Raw genomic sequence first — 8011 nt, 5'->3', positions numbered from 1 at the left:
GTGGGCGTGCCTAGGGGGGGGTGGGGGGGGGGGGGGGGGACGATCCACGACTTCGGATTCCGAGCTCATCGAGCTGCGGGCTACGCATATAGACGCTTTTTGAGGCAATTTTCATAAACATCGACAGGGCCTCACTGCGCGGTTCGCGCGTAAAAATAAACGCGGATGCACGATAACGGGCGGAGTTGCCGTTCACCAATATCGTGGCATTAATCAACTGGTATATGCAACTTAGCGAGCGGACAAGATCACGTGGCTCCTGTCAAATAGCAAACGCTATTTCACGATATTATAAACGATACTTATACAACATTTTTCAAGGCTGAACAATGCCGAGGTGGGATTCTCGCGATCCTCCCCCCCCCTCCCTGTCCCGGATCCCAGTACCTTTCTCTCTCAAGTTCGCATTGGTGTCCCAGGCCGAGATAAATAAGCATTATCCGTTGTAACATCGTCGTATTATACGAGTCCCAGTCGACAACCTGCAACTTCAGCTTAAGGCCTTATTATCCCGTGCTCGGTAACAGGTACGTGTAAAGGGGCGTGAGTCACTCGGTAAACGATCTCGCTCGGTTCGCCTCGCCATAAAACGATAGGAAGTTAACGGCCCTCCCGCTTCCCGACCTCCTCACGTAATCGCGTCACTCTCACCCCCGCAACGGCCGATCATTGCTAGTCACACACACGGGCACGATCTCGCCGGGGCAAGGAAGCGCGGAGTCCCATCGGGCCGTGGGCGCAGCGCGGCGACAAACATGGGAAAGAGCGCGAAAGTGGAACAAGCGCGGAAACCGGTTTGCTCCGCGCGCCGAGCGAAAGAAAAAGTAACGCGTTAAGGCGAGGGAGAAGGAGCCGCGTTATAAGCGAAGACTACTACTAACGCGCTTAAGAATGCGGGCCGGCGAGTGTCTACTGTGGGTGGATGGGATTTGAGGGGGTGATGGGACGGATGTGGAAGCTGCGTCCCGAATTGCGTCCGCGATTACGATGCGACTCGTGGCAATTGCTCGACGCGATAAAAGCCATGAGAAACGAAGTGACGGGGGGAGGGGGAGGGGGAGGGGGGTCGGCTGGAAAGGAGGGGGAGAACGAGGGAACTCGTATAAGTAAAATTGCTTATAGGGCGTTAATAAGAGCCGACGGGACGGATAAGGCCCGTGACGAGGCTTCTCTCTTTTGCGCGTTATCGGGATCGGGAGTCGCTTTGTCCTCGTTTATCCCAGTTTCGAGTTGGAGCCAAGTTCGCCAGCATCGATTATCCACCTCCGCTGACTGACTGCCACCAATGTGGCGCGAGCCGACGCTTACATTTTCCCGGGAGCTGATCGCTCGGAGGATTGGCTTTCGTTATAGTAGTGTCAATGCCAGTGCCAGACGCATACGCGCACACGCGCTCACTCCATTTTGGCCATTCGCCTCCATTAGTTTTCAACGCTAGCCGATCGTACTCATCCGACTTCACGATCGCACCGCCCCCGACTTATTGTACCGTTTATTGTACTGTCGTTATCGTTAAATTGCATAATTGATGAATGACCGGAAAATTCGCGTCACTTGACAATTAACGCCGAGGCCGACGTAGGATAAGATTTAAAATTAAAATTGCCAAGAGGTCCGTCATTGTTTGAGCTTCGAGCAGCAAAGTCCGACTTTGCAGTTATTGCATTGGATAGACGACCGAAGGAGTGTTTGGTGACTTCCCAGCAACTTTCAGCACGTTCAACGTAATATAATATTCTTTTCAAGAGTTAAATTACGATAATTCATCCTAAAATTATTCTCCTTTCGTTGACCGACACGCTATGGCTCCTCATTATTTACTTTTAGAAAATGAATCTTTTAGGAATGAGAGACAAGTGATTTTAAAATTAAAGAATTTCGTTCCTCGATTAAAGTCACCGAGAACCAAAGACCCCACCAATCCGTCCCACCAACTTATTATTATTATTAATATTTTTATTATAATTATTTTTAAAAAGGATGCGACAACGAAACAATATTGTATAGCCAAGGCGATGGAAAGTCTTGCAAATAATTCTCATCGTCAACGGCAAGATTTTCATTCGGTACGTTAAAAAGTCGTTCCACATCGGGAGATAGAAATTCCATGATGTTTATTATGTGGGTCGCACGTAGCTAATTACTCGCAACTCATACAACGAGACTTTCATTGAAAAAGTGGTAAGGCATCGGGAAATAGGCGCTTGTAGTTGCGTACATTTATGTGGGTAAAGGACGGAAGCACGCGTGTAGAAAATCTCTCTCTCTCTCTCTCTCTCTCTCTCTCTCTCTATATATATATATGTATCTATCTATCTATCTATCTATCTATCTATCTATCTATCTATCTATCTATCTATCTATCTATCTATCTATCTATCTATCTATTTATCTATCTATCTATCTATCTATCTATCTATCTATCTGTCTCCCTCTATCTCTCATTCATTTCTCTGAATAGCGGCAGATTCGTAACTTGATTATACGGACCCACATGAGCCTCGACATGTACACTTTGCTTACAAAACTCACGAAGCTATGGAAACGCACATCAAAACTGTCGTCGGTCGTATTCCATGCATACGTAACAAACTAAACGAAGATAGATAGATAGATAGATAGATAGATAGATAGATAGATAGATAGATAGATAGATAGATAGATAGATAGATAGATAGATAGATAGATAGATAGATAGATAGATAGATAGATAGATAGATAGATAGATAGATAGATAGATAGATAGATAGATAGATAGATAGATAGATAGATAGATAGATAGATAGATAGATAGATAGATAGATAGATAGATAGATAGATAGATAGATAGATAGATAGATAGATAGATAGATAGATAGATAGATAGATAGATAGATAGATAGATAGATAGATAGATAGATAGAGAGAGAGAGAGAGAGTGAAATATATCGTTTAGCATTTATTGCTAGAAGGTAATTTTGCTTCTGATATAAGAACCGCGTAAACGTAAATAACTCTTTTATGAATGCCATGAGAAAAGTGGCAATGCTTACTGACCTTAATGGTAAATGCAAAATGTGCCTTATGTTATTTATTCTCACCAAGATAGTATAATTTGCACTCTTGTTCGCTTTGACCGATCTTTTTTTCCTTACACAATTAAAATAGTGCGAATTTCTCTTGGATTTTTCTTTACATGTACTCCTACCAATTGATATTATAAAATTACAATTATTATTTTAAATACAAAATAGTAGACAGGTCTTTGTAAAACAACATGTTGTAGTTTACGTGAATTGTAACAATTTTATGTTGTTGGTAGTCGTATCTCACTCCGATTCACGATAATAATTTTACCCTTTTTACTGTAATAATTTCAATTGTTTATTGTTTGTAAATGTTATATTCAATGGCTCATTTCACTCGTTGGTAAAAATGATTGGTCAAGTGTTACATTACGTTAGCATGATATTTTGTTAAAATTTTATTATTGCGGACACGTGTAAACAGGTCGATTATCTATCTATCTGCATGTGTGTATGTGCGTGCGTGCGTGCGTGCGTGCGTGCGTGTGTGTGTGTGTGTGTGTGTGTGGGTGGATAAGTATATTGTAAAAAATGTATGACAGATCTTTATTAAACTCTTTTTTTTATAATGACTGCATTGAAGTTCTATTCATGCGGCTTATAAATAATAATAAGCGTCACTATTGTTGCACGAAAAATGCTTTTAACTTTAGTGTTTGATAATTTTTAATTAAAAACTTACTTCGTTTATTCAATCACAGTAGGTAGTTGAAGCATATCGGCAGAAATTTAATTTGATTTATGCTCGCAATCGACGATATATGTAATATAATATTTTATTCGTCACTTTTTGTACTTGAACATTGACGTACAAACTATTTTACATTGTTTAATCTGGTAAATATAGTACTAATTATATAATGGCTTATAGCTTTCATTATTTATTTTCAATTTTCTGTTTACAATATACCAGTTATATTACTGATTCAAATAATTTAACTGTTCTCGCAGAAGATTTTCCCGCTGCATGCATACTTCAAGTACTTCTTATAAACTTCAGAATTAAATATCTCTCCGAAATATAGAATTATTGGATTTATTAAAACATTATAAGCCTAGAATAATAGAGTATAACATTTCTTTCAACAATATCCTACGAAGCACTACGACTTTTCGTTGAGTATATTTTAAAATTTAGCAAAATATTTTTCGGGCAACATACATATTCCAAGACTAATATTTATCTATGTTGATTGTTCGTAATATTAATCCCTGATATATATATATATATATATATATATATATATATATATATATATATATGAGAATTTTACGAGAAATTTTTTTATAAAAAGTCTTCTTATGTGAGGGCAAGTATTTTACAATTTACAATTTTGTTTTTGCAATTTTGTTGGTACAATTGAAGTTGAAACAATTGAATACCTATTTGTGATTATTATAAAATATGAGGCAAAATTTGGTTTATATTCTAAATAATTGTTTTCGAAACGATCAATTGTGATGTTAATTTATAGAATTCCGCTCGCATATATTGCTACGAATTTTTAATAAATTTAGTCAACACAGAACATAGAGAAGAAGACATTTAAAGGCTGAATAACTAATAAAACTTCAACCCATTCGTCTGCAATGTGAAAAAAAATATTTTTTAACGATACGCTAAGATAATTAATTACTAATTATTTATTTTATCATCTAAAACAGTTTTTCTTTTTGCCATATTTATCAATATGTAGTTTTCAACTATATACTCGACTGTATTAATTTCTCAAATTTTACATGATTTGAACGTTACTATAAAAATTTTATTTGCAAGACATCTACTTCTCATTTTCATTTCAATAAGTTAAATAAAGGATTTTTAATTTAATACACATATGTATTTTCTTCGTGTGTGAGAATTCCAATTGCTCATCATTTTCCTCAAACTAGATAATAAATATCAGCATTTTTATTAGTTAAAAATTCTTACCCATTGACAATCGGTTAGTATCATATTTATAGTTATACTTGATAAGGCATCTGCTGTAATTTAATTTTCGCAACGCTGAATTCTGTATATCGATCTCCGTAATCGTCCAGTAATTGACAATTACTATTAGATTCATGAAAATATTAAAAATAGTAAAAATGAATTTCTTCGGTGAATATATCCAATTTGATCGAAATTGATTTTACTTTAATAATGTCTCTCTCGTTCTCTGTCTCTCTCTCTCTCTCTCTCTCTCTCTCTATATATATATATATATATATATATAATACTTTTTATATAGCTTATCTATGGTTTTACAATCTAATCGTTCGCTTCTGATTTTACTATATATTACTATTATCTTTGGTTTTCAACGATATATAAGAAAAAATTTTATTAACTCCTAAGGCATTCTTTTTTATGTAGAAACGTGTATAATTTTATAATTAAAATAAAAAATTATTCTAGATTTCTTTTTATTTATATTGTTAGCACATACTGACGCATGGCTTACTTTTTCAAACTTTTTTCTGTTACGAAACTCCGTAGTAATAAATTTATTTGGGTCGAAAATAATGAATTTTGTATACTCAGAAATATCTAGTCTTAATGAAAGGTTAGCTCTTTCTTTCTCGCAGTCTAAATTAAAAATATAAAAGTTTTTATATTTTATTTATTGGGCAGCTTTTGGTAAATGCAATGGCAATTATATGCGTTAATGGTTGGATATATAAATGAAATAATTGGCTTTTAGAAAGGCTAGAATTCACGTATATTTGATTGGAGAAAACATTAGCAAAGTAGCAAGTACAATAATCTTATTTCTATACGACATTGTTAATTTGTAGATGCAACTTTTGTAACTATTATCTGATATTTCGCTTATAATTACATGCTCATAAGTAATATTATGGTTTAATATCGTTATAATGCAGTTACTGTGCGAAGCGTCAATTATTTATAATCGAAGTAAAAGTGCACACTGTACATTTAGAATCTAATCATTAAATGAATATATGCAATGGTAATCATATTGTGATGATTGAGTGTGAGATTATAAATTAGCAAGTAACTTTATTTTTACAATAATGCGAGAAATTAATTAATTAAATGGCAGTTCACCCCAACCAAATTTTTATAAGGAAATAAGCATTGACATCAATCCACATTGATATACTTTAGAATATGTCACTTTTGTGTTGAATACTTATATAGAATATAACAAAATAGTATATTTGAAATTAAAAATTGTTGAAATTGTTTCCTAATTCTTTTGTTAAATGAATGCTTTTCTTTAAATATTTATAAAAAAAAAATATCTAAAATTTTTTTATATCAAATCAAGTAAACAATCAATCAAAAATAAACATATCAGTTGCTTCGTGATATTTAGGAAACGTTAATCAATCTTTAATTCGTTAATAATTTTAAATGACATTTATTGTTAAACGAGAGAATAATAAATAAGTTCGAATAGGAAAATTATTTTAAATATTTCTATATAAGCACGTAAGAATATGGATGAAATTTGTTTATGTTTAATTTCCCGTTTACATACAGTTCACATGATAAAATAAGAGAATCATGTGTGAGTGAGATTATTTATTTATTTATTTATTTATTTATTTATTTTTTTTTTTGCAATAATTTCTTATAAATTACATGATTTCGCATATTATTAAATGATAGCTAGCGTTGTCTTTATAATAGTTTTTACGTATTAACTTAATAATATAAAAGTCTGCAAATACTCCGCCAAGAGAGCAAAGCAATAAAAACACAAAACATTCAATTTTTATTATCTTATTTGAACAATTTGTTACACTCATATATAACTCTTAAAAATTTATGTTATTACCTGTGTAAAGAAATATTTATATGTATATATTTTATAATAAAATAATCAATAACGTACAATATTATAAGGTATTCTATCTTATTTGAAAATCTCTATAGAAATTAAAATAAAATGAGTCAAAATATTGAGGAAACTATGGCAATATTTAAATTGCTTTTAATGATTTTCTGTATAACGAATTTATAATGGACTTTCAAAGTCTGTATGCATTTCTATCATAACATACGAGTAAATACCGTTATTAATATCTGTAATAAGCTTTTGTTTCGTACGTTAATAATAGTAATAAAAAAAAAAAAACAAACAAAATGAAGAAAAAAAACAAAAAGAAAAAAAAAACTAATACTAATTATTTATACGAGTTGCTTATTACATAATGTTATATTATATATTTTAACATCATTTAATGATGTCAAAAATTTAATATATACAATATATTATTTAACTTTAACAGTTCTGGTTTTATAGAACAACTTTATAAATCAATAATTCTCGACGTAACCATTGCGAGAATAATTAATTGTTCGGAGACAGAATGTAACAATTATGCATAAACTAAATTTTCTATTTTAGAATTTATATTTCGAGACTTAATAATTTATTTGCAAACTCATGGATTAGTAATCAATTAAGGAAATAGAATATTAACAAAAAGGAATTTCACCGATATTGCAAGTTTGCAAAAAAAAGTATTGATATTAGAGATACGGTAAGTTATATTCCATAATACATAAGTAATGATTGTTATATTTGGAATTCAGTGAAACATGCAATATTCGTAAATTTAAGAATAATTTTTTTGCGTACCATTGTCGTTCCGTTGTACAAGCAAACTAACAATTACTTTATGTTTTTCACGTGGAAGGTCAAACAATTTTTCGTCCTGGTGCAAATATCTAATTAAACAAAATCATCGTAATTACAGTTCTCCCGCTTCCTGTCTGTCGTGGTTCAGAGCATTCAATTTTCAATAAGGCTTTCTCTCCCTCTCTCTCTCTCTCTCTCTCTCTCTCTCACACACACACACACACCTTTTCCCTCCTCTTTTCTTCTCTCTTGATCCCCCCCCCCAATCACTCGTAAAGATTCTAATAATAAAAGGAGGATCCCTGGTTGGAGGAGGCCTAAGGCATACCCTTGATTGGAAAGTAGGGA

At 33.2% G+C, this 8011-nt stretch overlaps 1 protein-coding gene across 1 annotated transcript in view; it reads right to left on the bottom strand.

Moving 5' to 3' along the window:
- The window catches only part of LOC105359666 (ecdysone receptor-like), a 98881-nt gene that overhangs the window by 83904 nt on the left and 6966 nt on the right, over positions 1–8011 (bottom strand).

The sequence above is a fragment of the Ceratosolen solmsi genome, unplaced genomic scaffold, assembly GCF_000503995.2.
Source record: "Ceratosolen solmsi marchali unplaced genomic scaffold, CerSol_1.0 scaffold29, whole genome shotgun sequence".
NCBI lineage: Eukaryota > Metazoa > Arthropoda > Insecta > Hymenoptera > Agaonidae > Ceratosolen > Ceratosolen solmsi.
Note: the sequence above shows the minus strand (reverse complement) of the source record. Positions and strands in the feature narration are given on the sequence as shown.